Consider the following 14,100-nt stretch of genomic DNA (forward strand, 5'->3'; position numbering starts at 1 on the left):
ATGGTTGGATTTAATGGTTGAATGGCAATCATTAGATCAACGTTGAATCTATGTTGTCATACCGTTTTAGCAGGGTGCAGGCAGGTTTTAGAGGGGCATTGCTCTAGGTGAGACCATTTGATGGGAGGGGGTTTCATATATTTTAACAATGTGCTGTGGACAATTGAATGTAATATTTTTAGCGTGTGTAAAACATGTGTTATGTGTGTAACCAATAAGAAAAGCAAACAAACATATAAGTGAAAAAACGATCTAAGTCGTCTTTTGACTTATTTGGAACAGTCCAAAAAGCCGTTACAGAACTTTCAGTCAGACTCAGCCGGTGCGCCATTTTGACTGCTTCACTTCCAACCTGCCCAGCTTTCTTCTTCGCTTGTGGTAAGTTTTAACTGAATTATAAAAAATATACCTGCTGTTGATTGTACACATGGTTGCTAAACGGCTGCTGTAAAATGGTAGGCCTATCTGTGTGACATATAGTAGGACCATATCTACATAATTCCTGTAATTTGCTTTGCATTCGCTGCTAGGTGAGGGGGGGTCTAACATTAACTTTAGAAATAGAGCTAGCAGCTAGCTGCTAATGTCTGGTCCAGTCATCGCGCCCTGTTTAATTTCAAACAGATGCCTCCAAACTTTTTCAAAGTTTTGTGTGTGGGGAGCATTACACATTACCACTCATCGAAGAAAGAAGGCCATGCTAGTTTGTGTGGTTAAAGTCAGAGCTAGTTAGCAGCTAACGCTAGCTACAATTAACAGTTGGTGTTCATTGAACACGTTAACCAGAGCCCGTCTACGGAGAGCCTGGCCACTCCGTAAAGAGTGTCCCAGTGACGCCACTTCCATTTGCCTCCATGGGACCTATCTTTCAAAAAATTTTGAACGCCAGTCTATGGCGAAAAAGAAATTATTTTCTGGTCCCGGTTGACTTGTGCCTTGAATTACCCATATGATGTTTGTCAATTTTAAAGACAAATTTTCATGTAAAGACATTTGCAGTTTGTTTCGTAACTACTGAATTACAACATTGTGAAAGATCGTAATTCCCACGACTACAAACCCATCAGTCGCGCTAGTGACGTTAGCTCATTCACAGCCACACTAGATTGTACAAGCATACCAGCAACAGGTCTTAATTGGGCTTTCCTTGCCGATGAAAATACCATGAGTCAGAGGATTAAACACATCAGGTAAGTTGTATTCGTCCATAGACTGTACATTAGATACTGTTAAGTGATATTGCAGGCAGCAAGATGCAACCGTTAACTAGCATATATCAGCTAATCTTATCGTTAATTACGTTGGTGACGTACATCGTTCAAGACGAGAGATGTAGTCCACTGAGCGGATTCGCACAAAACCAACATAACTTTTGAAGTCTATCGAACAACAGTACTTTCTTGACGTGAAAAATTATCTTTTAAATTCCCACACATCATATGTGAAATTCGTGGCACAATTCAAACTGGACCAAAAAATAATTGTTATCTCTCCATTAACTCCCGTTCATATTTTTTTGAAAGATAGGTCCCTTGTAGCGGAAGTAAAACGGAAGTCACTGTGACACTCTATTAAGTCCCATTGTACCGAATTTTGGTTGCAGTTCCACCAGATTTCCACTGGGGGCGATCGCCATGAGTGCAGAATGAATGGGAGTCAATGGAGCTAGACGGCTAAATTTGTCTCTTTCACCTGATTGTCGTTGACAAATCTCAGATTTGATTATAGTTTGTATAACTTCAACATGGGTTATAGGTCAAAAGTTGAATGAACGAGTACTTATGTCCTTTTGATTTCTTACAGTTTGGGTCGTTGTTGCCCATAACACGCTAGCATTGTGCTAATGAGTGATATCATTGACACGTTTGAAAGGCTTTTTAGAACAATTAAGTGACTTTAAAAAATATAATACTCCACCAAGTGTATTTTCTTTGCCTCCCCTTTCGAATACAATATTCAAATTACTTGAAAAAAGAAAAATGATATCCCGAGAAAAGTGGATTTTGAGGGGTACAGCTCCATAGACCTCCATGCATTCTGCACTCGTGGACGAGCGCCCTCATGTGGAACCACAGGAGGAACTGCAACCAGTTCAGAAACCGGAAGTTTTCCGAGAGTGGCAGTTCTCCCCTTATTAGACATTCTCTGACGTTAACGTTAACTCGCTCATATGTGAAGAAAGCGCCGCTGTTGAGGTCCAATTAAACGTTACGGATTTTTTTTCTTCTCCTTACAAGTGACACTGTCTGCTCGCACTTTTGCAACAGCATGCCGTTGACTCGTTGTCACTCGCTGCTCGTGCTACTCCTGAACAGTGAACACAACTTCACACTACGTTATCCACGATGCATTGCACAAACATAACAAACGAGCAACGCGTGTATTCCAAAGCCAGTGCAGCGCGGCCAGCAGCATTCTCGGAAAATGGCATATGATAGTGAAAGGAGAGACGTAGCAGACGCAGAAATATCAGATGATTATGATTATCTATGGGAATTTTACGCATTGTCTCGCATAACTATGATGGTAAAAACCTTATTTTTCAGTGCAAAGTGGACCTATGTCCACCTGCCCTGAAAAAAACAAGTTCGTTTTTTATGATACATTGCTTTTCCTGGAGGTCTTCTTCTGGAGGAACAGTATTGGGGCAACAGCTATATGCAAAAACTTCCATTTTGTGTGATAGAATTTAAGATGTAGTAGTAATTAATTTCATTGCAAGACAACACCAATTTGTTGTGGCTTTTGATTGCAGGATAACAAATAATTTATAGGCTAAATAGCATAAATAAGAAAAAAATGCTTTTTGTTACACAATATTCTTCTATAATATCATGAGGATGCTGAAAACTACAAACTTCCTGGTGGCTATCACACTCTATTAATTGTGATAATGTTAAATGCCCCACACACACACACACACACAAAAACAACTTTGGAGAAGTTTGAGTTGGGGGGTATGTTTGAAATTAAACATGACAAACCAGACATTATAGTTTTAATATGTTCTATGCAAATCAAATTACTGCAGATTTAAGAAATTTTATTCTGAGAAATTAAGGTGGTAATAATGACAGGTCCTCGTACGCTGTGTTAATGGGTCTAAACAGTGTGGGTCCAGTGATATTTTTCTTGATACTGACAAAGTTGTAAACCCGAGTTATGGTACTGCTCTCATACAGTCTATGGCTGCTCTATTCAAATCCACAGCTGGCTGCCAATATGGCCTAACATCCTTCTAGAACGCTTTGTGCTTTATCAAGGCCTCAAAATGTCACTCTCCCTACTTGACAGAAACTGTTTTTATTGCAACAGCTGTTTACAGGGGGTATTTGCAGCACATTGATTTTCTCTCCTCCTTTTCAGGATCCAAGACGAGCTGAATCACATTTTTTACAGTTAATACACAGATTTGTACACTGGCTACAGCACCTGCATTTTTTGTGAGATAAGTAACATGATAACATAATTTGGACTTGACCTCTCTGTTTCTAATGTAGGCTATGTCTTGTTCGCTTTGAATGGCTGTGTGCATGAAATAAGCAGTCACATAGCATAAACAATAGCAATATTATCTAGCTAATGAATTTAATGTCGAGGCCAAGTCTATTTTCTTTGATGTGAAGGCCTATTAGTTAATAACAGGCTGTGTCACTGCTTGAGTCCCAAAGTTGGAAAATGTACCATGTGTCTGTTGTTGTACATATAGCTGCATATTATAACCCATGGTCAACAACCTGCCTGATCCTGAACAGCTGTCTCAAAGTTATTCGAATTTTGTAAACATTCTGTTAATGAAATTGAATTGTGACATAGTGTATTTTCCCAAAACAAATGATCATATTATGTTTTACACAGAGATTAGATGTGTTGGCTGAAAACAGCTGTCACTGTTAGGGACAACTGATTGACAGTCACACTTACATTGAAAAAGTTCCACACCTTCTCCATCCATACAGCTTCATGAAAGTTCTGAATATAGCAGGCAAACTACAGCAGATATTGCACTTCACAGTGAGGCCCACATAAGACTTTACACGCACTTGCCTTACAACCATGGTGCATTTTGCCCATGTAATTGTTTCAGAATTTCTTGAGACCAAAGTGCGCGGGCCCTGGTTGAATTGACGTGGAATGACCCTATAGCATATGCCATTCACTCTCTCTTTTTTTTCCCAAAAGAGATGAGAACAAACAAAGCAAATCAAGATGTCATCAAAATGGTGAATGGCACAATCTATTTAATGTGTGTCATTATCTGTGCAATATCTGTTGTATCATACACACACACACACAGTCACTGCTCCACTCCCCTCCCGCCCACACACACATCTTCACTGTCATCACTCACATACATCATACATACAGTACTCTGCTTGCAATAGTAAGTCCCTTCACCATAGTTGCAGTACACTGCACCCCCCCCACCCCCCCCAATACACAGCACATTGTCTCATGAGGAAGCTTCTCCAACACACATATTGCACACTGCCCTCTCCCCACATACACAGCACACTATCCCATCTCCCCTGTCATCCCCCCCAACACACACACCAAGACCCCTGGCAGTTGGGTTATGATCTGCCCAAGGTTTCTTCCTTGGTAAGGGAGTTTTTCCTTGCCCCTGTTGCTCTTGGGTGCTCCTTGTTGGTGCCCCCCCCCCCCCCCCCCCAATCCCAATCATCCCCCACCTTTCTTATGCAGCCCTTGCCACTTAATCTACTAAACCCCTCTTCTACTGCACTTTTTACCCCCCCACCCTCCCATAAATGCACAGATAGGCTGACACCAGACATAATTTCACTGCATTTCTTACTTCCAGTAACTATATGCATGTGACAATAAACTTCCTTGTATCCTTGTATATTCAGAACTTTCATGTAGATGTATCGATCGAGATGGGGCGCAGGCTAAGGGCAGGTCTTTACTGTGTGACTGTCAATCAGTTGTCCCTGATTGTTGACAGTTGTTGTATGTGGAAATGTAGCCTTAAATTATGTGCGCTGCATGTCTGGATCCACTGTAGCCTCTGTCTTCTGCTGTCCAAAACAATTGATCTGATCTGGGCTGATCGTCATCATTATGATTGAAGGCACAGTAGGAAATGGATGCATGTTAAATTGCCAATTGAAAACCTGCAAACAGTGACATTCCCAGTTAACACATGTACACTCTGTAACAGACATAATATGATCATTTGTTATTGTAAAATGTTACCATTTCATTAACAGAATATATATGACATTTTCTCAATAACTTTGAGACAGCTGTTTGGGATCAGGTCAATTTAGCATGTCAATAATTAAACACATACACATAATTAATAGGCTAGGCCAATATTATGTTCTCTAATCCTTTCTTATGGTTGTTGACCATAGATTATAAGTGCAAAAAGGATAGTAAAGATGTTCATTGTTGCATTTTCCCTTTGGGACTTGGGACTCACTACTTACTCACTACAGTTAGGCTACAACACTATTCTATAAAGAAAATACTGGTATTGTTGTTTTGTTTTGTTGTACTGATTGCTCTGCAAAAAGTTCCATCGTGAGTGCTGATGAGTGTTGTCTCTGCTTCTCACCCACAGTGTCATCTTCACATGGAGACCTGGCTGCAGCCTTTTGTTTTTATCATTTAAATATCAAGTTTCTGCACCCATTCACATCGGGGGTGCAGCTGTGGAGAGAGTCAAAAGCTTCAGATTCCTTGGTATAAACCTCAGTGAGGATCTGAGCTGGACACACCATATTGGTGTGGTCACAAAGACAGCTAGACAGCGGCTCTTCCTTCTGCGCGGTCTGAGGAAATTTGGCATGGACTACAAAATATTGACCAACTTTTACCGCTGTACAATAGAGAGCATTCTGACTGGTGGCATAACAACATGGTATGGTAACAGCACTGCCCAGGATCGAAAATCGCTACAAAGAGTTGTCAGATCAGCACAGCGCATTACAAGGACTGAGTTACCATCCATCCAGGACCTCTACAGCCAGCATTGCAGAAGAAAGGCCAAGCGTATAGTCTCTGACCCCAGTCATCCCAGCCACTGTCTTCTCTCCCTCCTGCCTTCTGGCAGACGATACAAGAGCATAAGGACCCGTACCAGCAGATACAGGGATAGTTTTTACCTGCAAGTCATCAGGATGCTGAACCGTCCTTGGAATTCCCCACATAATGGCACTTAGTTTTTGGATTTTGTTTTACCCTCTTCCTCCTCATCTCTCCATCCTATTTTTATATAGTATTTTTTTTTTGTATGGTACGGTACGGTATTGTTTCTGTACCGTTCATTTTTGGCCAAAATTCTGTAAAAGTCATACTGCCGCCTAAACCGTAACTCCAAAACTCTTCAAATTTTCAGGTATGGTTACCAGTACCCCCCTCTACCCATCGGACACTTCAGCACAATTTCAATGCTGATAAATGCTTATTTATGAGTACATGATGATGAAGTTGAACTTGTTTTGTGTAGACATTAATTAAATAAACCTGAATGTAAAAACAAACCCTCTTCTGTTATTTTGTTCAGTGATTCATATATTAACATTTTTGTTGAGCATTTTTGTAGCTTTTAGATAATGGTTGAACCATATTGATTCGGTAACATTATTTCAACCTAAAATCAACTGAAATTTACATGTAGATTACCATTTAGATGATGGTTGAATCACCATTGATTCAATGTCAATATGGTTGAAACCAATATTAATTCAGTAACATTATTTCAACATAAAATCAACTGAAAATTAAATGCAGATTCCCATTTAGGTGATGGTTGAAACACCATTGATTCAATGTCAGTATGGTTGAAAATCCAATGTTGATTCAGCACAAAGTAGAGGGGACACTTTCAACATCGGATCAATGTTAGGCTTCAACGTTGTTTCAACATTTCTGCCAAACCATATTTCAACGTTGATTCAACTGAATTTTGCCCTCAGCCTCAAGTCGTACATTGGCTATGTTGTAGCCTATCCCTAGAATATCAGCAGCAAACTCAGTCTCTGTCTCGCAAAACAGTCTCCAAATAAAACGCACATCGGCCTGTTGCCTATTCTGCCAGCTTGTGACAATATATCGTCCAAAATGCTTGATTGCATTGTATTCTCCACATTTTTAGCAACATTTTCATGTACCACATCAGCATTTTTGTTCAGTGAATCTCTACAACATAGCCAATGTACGACTTTAGCCTTTTAATATATTTGCTGCATTGGATCAGTCTTTCTAGAACAGGCAAGGGCTTTCTAGCCTCACGTCAGCAGCGCTGCATCACCCATATAGCCTACATTAAAACAACCAGCGGTTGGTGGGCGGGTGGGTTTTGAAAATTGGTCAAAAAACTTTGGTGCTGATGGATGATAAGTTTTGCTATGCAGTTATGGTTGAAATAATAGCCCATCAGCGCATCTCTAGTGTGTGTGCCTCTCTCTCGCTCAGAGGGGAGGGAGAGGCTGAGGGTCGATCCAGCATGGATTCTAAACTCTGTGGTGGATAAGATCTACAATTAGGTGTTAACAATACTACTACGCTAGGTCGAAGTACTCCCAAGTGCTATTGCACCACACATTGTAGTTCTCCTGTTTATTCGCTTGGAAAATCGCCACGTTTCATGTTGTGTGGCCGTAGACATTTCTATCAACTACTCGTGCAACTGTATAGGTCGGGAAAACGTGGATGTTTTTGATTACTTCTACGGCTAGTTACGGCAAAGCCCGCTAGCATAGCAACATGCTAACACAGTCCAGCCGCGCACCAGAGCGTTTGAGTGCACGTACAAACACGGGACATCCCCCGGACCTTATGCCGACATTCAAGACGTCCCCGATTGGTCCCGAACGTCATGTTCTCTAGCGGACGTTCCGGTGACCTTATTGATGTCCGGAGCAAGTTATCGTTTGGTTATTGCGTGACGTCCGGTGCAGGACTTTCTGGGGACGTCACCGTCAGGTCCCTCGGATGACATTTGCATTTGGTCATTTCAATACCTTCTAAGGACCCGACAATAACGTTATACCGGGGACATGGGGGGGGGTTGTTTATTCACACATGGAAGCAGAGTTTAGAGCGCTCTGGCTACCGCCTGCAGGACGGAGACATCACATCCATGCACGACTTCACGTTACACGTCTGGGGATGACTAAAATATCTATCTATCTAGTCTGTTTGTCTCTCTAGCAGTAGCTGCATTAGCCTACCGTAGTCTAAGGCAACATATCATACAGTTTATGAAGTTGTGCGTCTATTTGCTCATAGACGCACAACTTCATAAACTGGGAAAATGGTTGTTAACGTTAAACTCAAAATGTAGGCCTATGTGCTACATAATTCAGCATGTCTGCATGCAGACATGCTGAATTATGTAGCACATACATTTTGAGTTTAACGTTACAAACTAGGGAAGGGATTTTATCAAATTCATGTTAGCTGATGTGATGCTTGGTGTAACGTTAGCAAAGTCGCTGTTCTTCTAGCTTAGCCTATGCGCTTTTCTTCAGATAAATGTCATTACGTGATGCATGTAACATGCTCTAAATAGGCAGTGGTTTATTTATTGTAGTCACGTACTTATTATCTGTTTTATTTTCAGAAACACACAGACGGCCGAATTGGGACTGAACCGGCTTTTAGAGCTGAATACGATGCAATAAAACTAGAGAAATGTTAAAAACAGACCACGTAGCATTTGTTTAGTGTTGTCTAGCAACAGAAGTGACTATTTAATTTGTAAAGCAAAACGATCTAGCTCTACATTGCAGAAGAATTAAGGATACTGCTTCTTCATGACTTGTTTAAATGTCATTGTAATTTATTTGACGCATGCTCGCGTTTAAAAGTGTCACGCATAGGCATACTGTAGCTGTCCCCAATGTTACAGCAGCTCCTTGTGGAAACAGCAAAGAGTGCACATATCCGATGAGATTTCTAACGAGGAGCAGAAGCTCTCTGCCTCACCACAGCCTTACTGTTTATTAATAAAACAATGATATAGAATAGAAACATCAGAATCTATTTATTTCATCTTAAAGTTGGCTACAAAGAGCATTCATAGCCTAGAGAAAACGATACATTTTTCTTTATCTGCAATCAGCGGCGCCGGAACGAGTTTGAAAGTGGGGGTGCAAAAAAAAAAAAAAAAAAGCTGGTTTCGGGCTGGGTTCCCAAGGCCAACTATTCACGCACGTTTTCACGTGGGATATTACGATATAAGATAGTCTAATAATAATTTTAAAAATAGTCTAACAAAAATTGTCATTATGTTAGGTGCTGTGTAGTGATTTCGGGTGGTTATCCCCTGGAGTGCCTTCACGTGCCCCCATTTGGGAACCACTGGGCGATGCCGTGTCGGTGTTGTGGTCAACAACTGCCCTTTTTTTTTGCCTTACTGTAGGTGAACGGATTCACACCACCAGACTGAAAGAACGACTGCTTTCTGAGCTTCCACATCTGAGGGCACATTCACGCGTTAGAGACATACTCCTGAGTTTTGAGAAGGACATTGGACCAGCTCTTGTGATAGCCTGTCAAACTGACAGTGATGCCATGCACTTAATGCGAGCAGCACAAGTAGTGTGCAAAGAGATCCTTAATTCATCTTTCTCTTTTGATGGGTCATTCAAAGAAAACTGCCAGCAGAGGGCTGTGCCACCATGTCTCTTGGCAACATGGTATTTGATGGTACAAACATTGAGCATCAGTCCACCACAAAACCTGCCCTAACAATCTCCCAATTGATAGTCTTAACAGTAAGAAGTAATTAATTAGTAGTAATTAAAGACACAGCCTTACAGTATATTAACATGCTAGCTACAAATGTGTTCAAGCCCGGTTGACCGGCTTGATAGGCTACTCTGTTAACATTACCTATTTCAGCCATAACAAATTTCACATTACCAAGCTTACATATCTACAATATACTCTGTTCAATCATTAAACTCAGCTCACATAAATGTTCCAGACTGTCTTCTAGTTTACAGTAGCTAGGATAATTATTTTGATCAATGTCCATGATGTTTACCTCAAAAGCTAACTACCAAGGAAAACTCCTTCTTGGCTATGGTTAAATTAATTTGCAACATGAATAATATTATGTAATTATGTAATAATATTGTTTGTTCATAGTCAATATGTTTACCTGTTAGAATATGTCGATTGAAGCGCTCTCTACATTGTGCGTACTGTGGCCTGTAGCAACAACTCTCTAAAGCAGGGTTTTTTTAACCAGCGGTGGTATGGCAGGTGGTCTGTGAAAATGGTCTAGGGGTGTCACCTGTGGATAATTCTGTGCTGTGAAGGAATGAAATTAGCCACACATCTCATGAAATAACAACTAATAACTGAATAATACAGGGACAACAAAGAAATGAATTGGGGTACATAGGGTACATAAAAAATTAATATTTTGATGTTTTGTTTACCTTGACCTTTACATAAATGCATTTTCTTGAACTCTGGTGGTTTCAAAGTTATCAGATACAGAATGGGCACCCAAAAGTTAGTGGGAAATGACACCTTAAGTGTTTTTCTACTGTGTTTGGTTCCAACGTGATGCACTTTTGAATATTATTGGCGGCCATCTTGGATTTGACCTCTCCCGGGCCTCAGAGGTCAAATTTGACTTCCCTCCCAATCTGAAAATAAACCTCATGGTATAACCTAACTATGGTAGAAGTTTCATGTTTCTTTCAAAAAGTGCACAATTCCCCTTGATTTGAGGGCTTAACCGCTGTACTACTAGCCTAGGCCTACTCTGATGATGTTTTGAACAATATGCTACGGGATATGCCCATTAAAACATCGTATTAGTTTATTAAGAAAATTACACCGTAGATGTGAAAGCAGCACATCCTAGCCCGGTATAAATGTCCATGTCTACTCATCATTAGTGTAATGCATTCGGAGGACGTGATTTCATACATGCGTGAAAATATGAGGTGAGTAAAGTTGATTGTGTAGTCATTAATGCGTGTTCATGTTCCGTCTACCTCTCTCCTAGCAACGCTGAGATTTACAGGATGTAATACCTTACCAAATCGCGCTTCGTTTTTTTTTTTTTTTTTTTACCATCGCGGAAATATAAACGTTGTGCGCATAACGTCGCGGTGACCATTACAGGACGTCCTCTCAAAGTCTCGTGGACGTCTTTTAGACCTCCCGAACAGAGGTCCGCGGGACGTAAAGGGAACCCTACACAATGTCGAGGAGGTGACGTTCGCCAGGGGACCTTTAGGGGATGTCGCCAGGACTTTATTTTGTTTACTGGGGTATGACTCAACTCGTGAAAGTTAAGGTAAGAACATATATTACTACTGACATTGGGTGGCGTGTTCCTTTAACCCCCTATCATTCTGTAATTGGGACATCAGCAGCACCTGTCTGGGGTTCAAGCAGCGCACATCCCTCAACCAATTCAACCAATGACAGGGATGCATTTTGACAGAAAGACTAGACGTACAATTGGGGGTAAATACGTAAATACCATGCATTTTGAATGTCCAATAGCACACCACTAACATTTTAGTCGTGTCTCGTCAACGAAAACAAAACCTACATTTCCTCATAGTTTTTATTATTATTATCAAAGATCTATTTTTAGCTCGTCAACATCTCGTCTTAGTCAAGGAAAAAAGGTTGTTAACGAACATTTTTTGTCATATTTTTCGTTAACGAAATTAACACTGCCTCCATCACAACTTTCTGGAGCACTTCAAAAAAGTACTTCAGTTCTTTTGGGTAGTCAAGGTTTAAATAATACACTAAGCCAAATAACATGGCAGAAGCTAATGCTACGTTGTCCAGGTCCTGCTGTATCTGCTGACCTTCTAGGACAATCCCCATGTCCTCTGGTTTGCTGGTGGCATCATGCCTCACAACATAGACCCCCATCCTGGTTTCCTCAGTGGCTCCTTGATGGCATGAATTCGTCTTCTCCCTTCAGAGTGCACAATAATAAGGAACCATGTGTGAGAACTTTGTCTTTATATTGATATCCGACCCACTGGCTGGTTATTCTGTTTTTCTACAGTCATGGACTAAAGTATTGTCAGCCCTTTGGCAATGTTAGTTTCCAAGCAAAACTCGCACACTTTTGGAGGTTTTCTGATAAAATAACCAATCATTGATAATTTCATTAGCTCAACACAACTAAAACCCCAAATTCAACACAAAATACTACCAAAATGCTGTGGGAAATGAATACTGCACGGTCAATAGTATTAGCACCCCTTCACAACAAGTGTCTTTCGTACTAATAAAAGCATCTCATTGTTCATTAAAAGCATCAAAAACCTCTAAGTGTGAATTTTGCTTAAAAACTTTCACCCATGACTGTATACTGGCATACTGTATTTCAGTGCTCAGCATGAAAAATTAAATAATTCTTACTCACCACAAACTCTCACATGAGATTTGCTGGGTCATCGCTGAGGTAAACACAAAGCCCCTTAAGAATGCATTCCCAGCCTGCATTGTCAAGTAGGATAAGAGAATGAAAACATGGATTTTTCTAAAACATATAGTACAACACTAAAATTGCCTTCCCATAAAAGTTTTTCTTACTTGACTCATTTGTGACGAAATGCTCCGTAGATTCTTGCCTATCTGCCCTCCTCTCTTTTCGAACAGCTTCAGGAGTTTGTCAGCAAATCTAGCTGTGAAGGAAACCTAGACTGCAGGGGCAGGGTTGTGATCCGCTTAAATTCTACGTTGATCTGAAAACAAGAATAAGCACAGACAGAGAAATCACTTAGTTATCACAGTGATTACTACAGACAACCTGAAAACACCATCTCTAAAGACTTCCACACATCAGATTTTGGAAAGACTTGAGAAAAAACTACCAGCTCACATCTTTAGACTACTTTGGGAGTTGCTGGTCTTATCCTAGTCAAAGACAAGTCTCAAGACTATGATTTCATATGAATCATATAGCCTACCTCATGTACTTCAAAGAGCGCAGGCCATCTTGTCCCGTCATCTACTTCCTGAATTTTTGGTCAACGATACCCGGGACACCGAACCACCGGGGCACATGAAATTTGGTGGGTATGTAGCCCCACTAGACTTTTAAGGAAAAATGTCGTTTCGTCCCCGGGGGCCACTCCCCCCCCTGTGCTGGGCCCCCCGAACCACAAAAAAAGCAGTTTTTCCTAAATAACTACCTGAACTGTGGCACTGAGGATGAAGAATATTTTATGGTATGTTGGTCTCAAGGGCCCACATCAATCTGGCCCATAATCACTCATTTGTGATTTGCACCCCCCCGGTAAAAAATGAAAATGCAATTATTATTCTGCTTTAATCGCCCCTATCTTCAGTTAAGATGTTCAGAACTGCACCAAATTTTATGTGTATGATTGACCTGGCATTCTCTGGGGGTATGCCAAATTTCGTGGAATTTCATCCATGGGGGAGTCTAAAAAAAATTAGGTTATGTGTACATTTAGTGACTGTACACTCATTGGCCTGTAGATGGCGGTGCACACATTTCCACATGGACACACACAGGCGCCCACATACTATCGGTATTAGAACGGCCGATACATAATTACAAATTCAGTAGGATTAAAAGAAAGCCAAAATAAATATTCATCATCATCATCATGGCTGCATTTCCAGTATTGGTGATAAGTAGTCGTTTGTCCACTAGATGGCGCGTCGTTGCAGTGAGACGTAATTTTGTTGGAAGTTAAAAGTGGGTTGGAAAAACAATGGACGCTTCATACAAGGAGTGTAGTTTACCGCAGAGAACGTCTAATAAGGATAGGATGATGTTCACATGAAATGTAATTTCCATTTCTTCTTGAAGCCGAAATAAATCTGAGGATGTTTATCGGACATGCTTGGTTTTTACTGCAGGTACGTTAATCTTATAATATCAATAAGGACCTAGGTAATGTTACCGTTAGCGTTGGTTGAGTGATGGAGGCCAATTTTATTTATTGCATTTGTAGAAAACTATAAATGCGGTTATACCAAGCAAATTGATAGCAGCACTGTAATTGTATCTTTCGACTGTCATTTGTTGCACGTGCTACAAAAATCATTCTGTGCAATAGAAGATTTACCAACGTTACACCGGTCTGATACAGTTTTGCC

General features: G+C 40.6%; 2 long non-coding RNA genes across 2 annotated transcripts; one reads left to right on the forward strand and one right to left on the reverse strand.

Moving 5' to 3' along the window:
- Positions 1-281: 281 nt before the first annotated feature.
- Positions 282-6,224, forward strand: LOC121705321. Its single transcript, XR_006030761.1, has 3 exons — positions 282-378; positions 3,367-3,443; positions 5,588-6,224. It is a non-coding gene; the product is annotated as an uncharacterized LOC121705321 (long non-coding RNA).
- Positions 6,225-12,401: 6,177 nt separating this feature from the next.
- LOC121705324 lies at positions 12,402-12,957 on the reverse strand. Its single transcript, XR_006030764.1, has 3 exons — positions 12,939-12,957; positions 12,562-12,713; positions 12,402-12,465 (listed from the first exon to the last, which is right to left on the reverse strand). It is a non-coding gene; the product is annotated as an uncharacterized LOC121705324 (long non-coding RNA).
- Positions 12,958-14,100: the final 1,143 nt, after the last annotated feature.

This window comes from Alosa sapidissima, chromosome 3 (genome assembly GCF_018492685.1).
Source record: "Alosa sapidissima isolate fAloSap1 chromosome 3, fAloSap1.pri, whole genome shotgun sequence".
Taxonomy (NCBI): Eukaryota; Metazoa; Chordata; class Actinopteri; order Clupeiformes; family Clupeidae; genus Alosa; species Alosa sapidissima.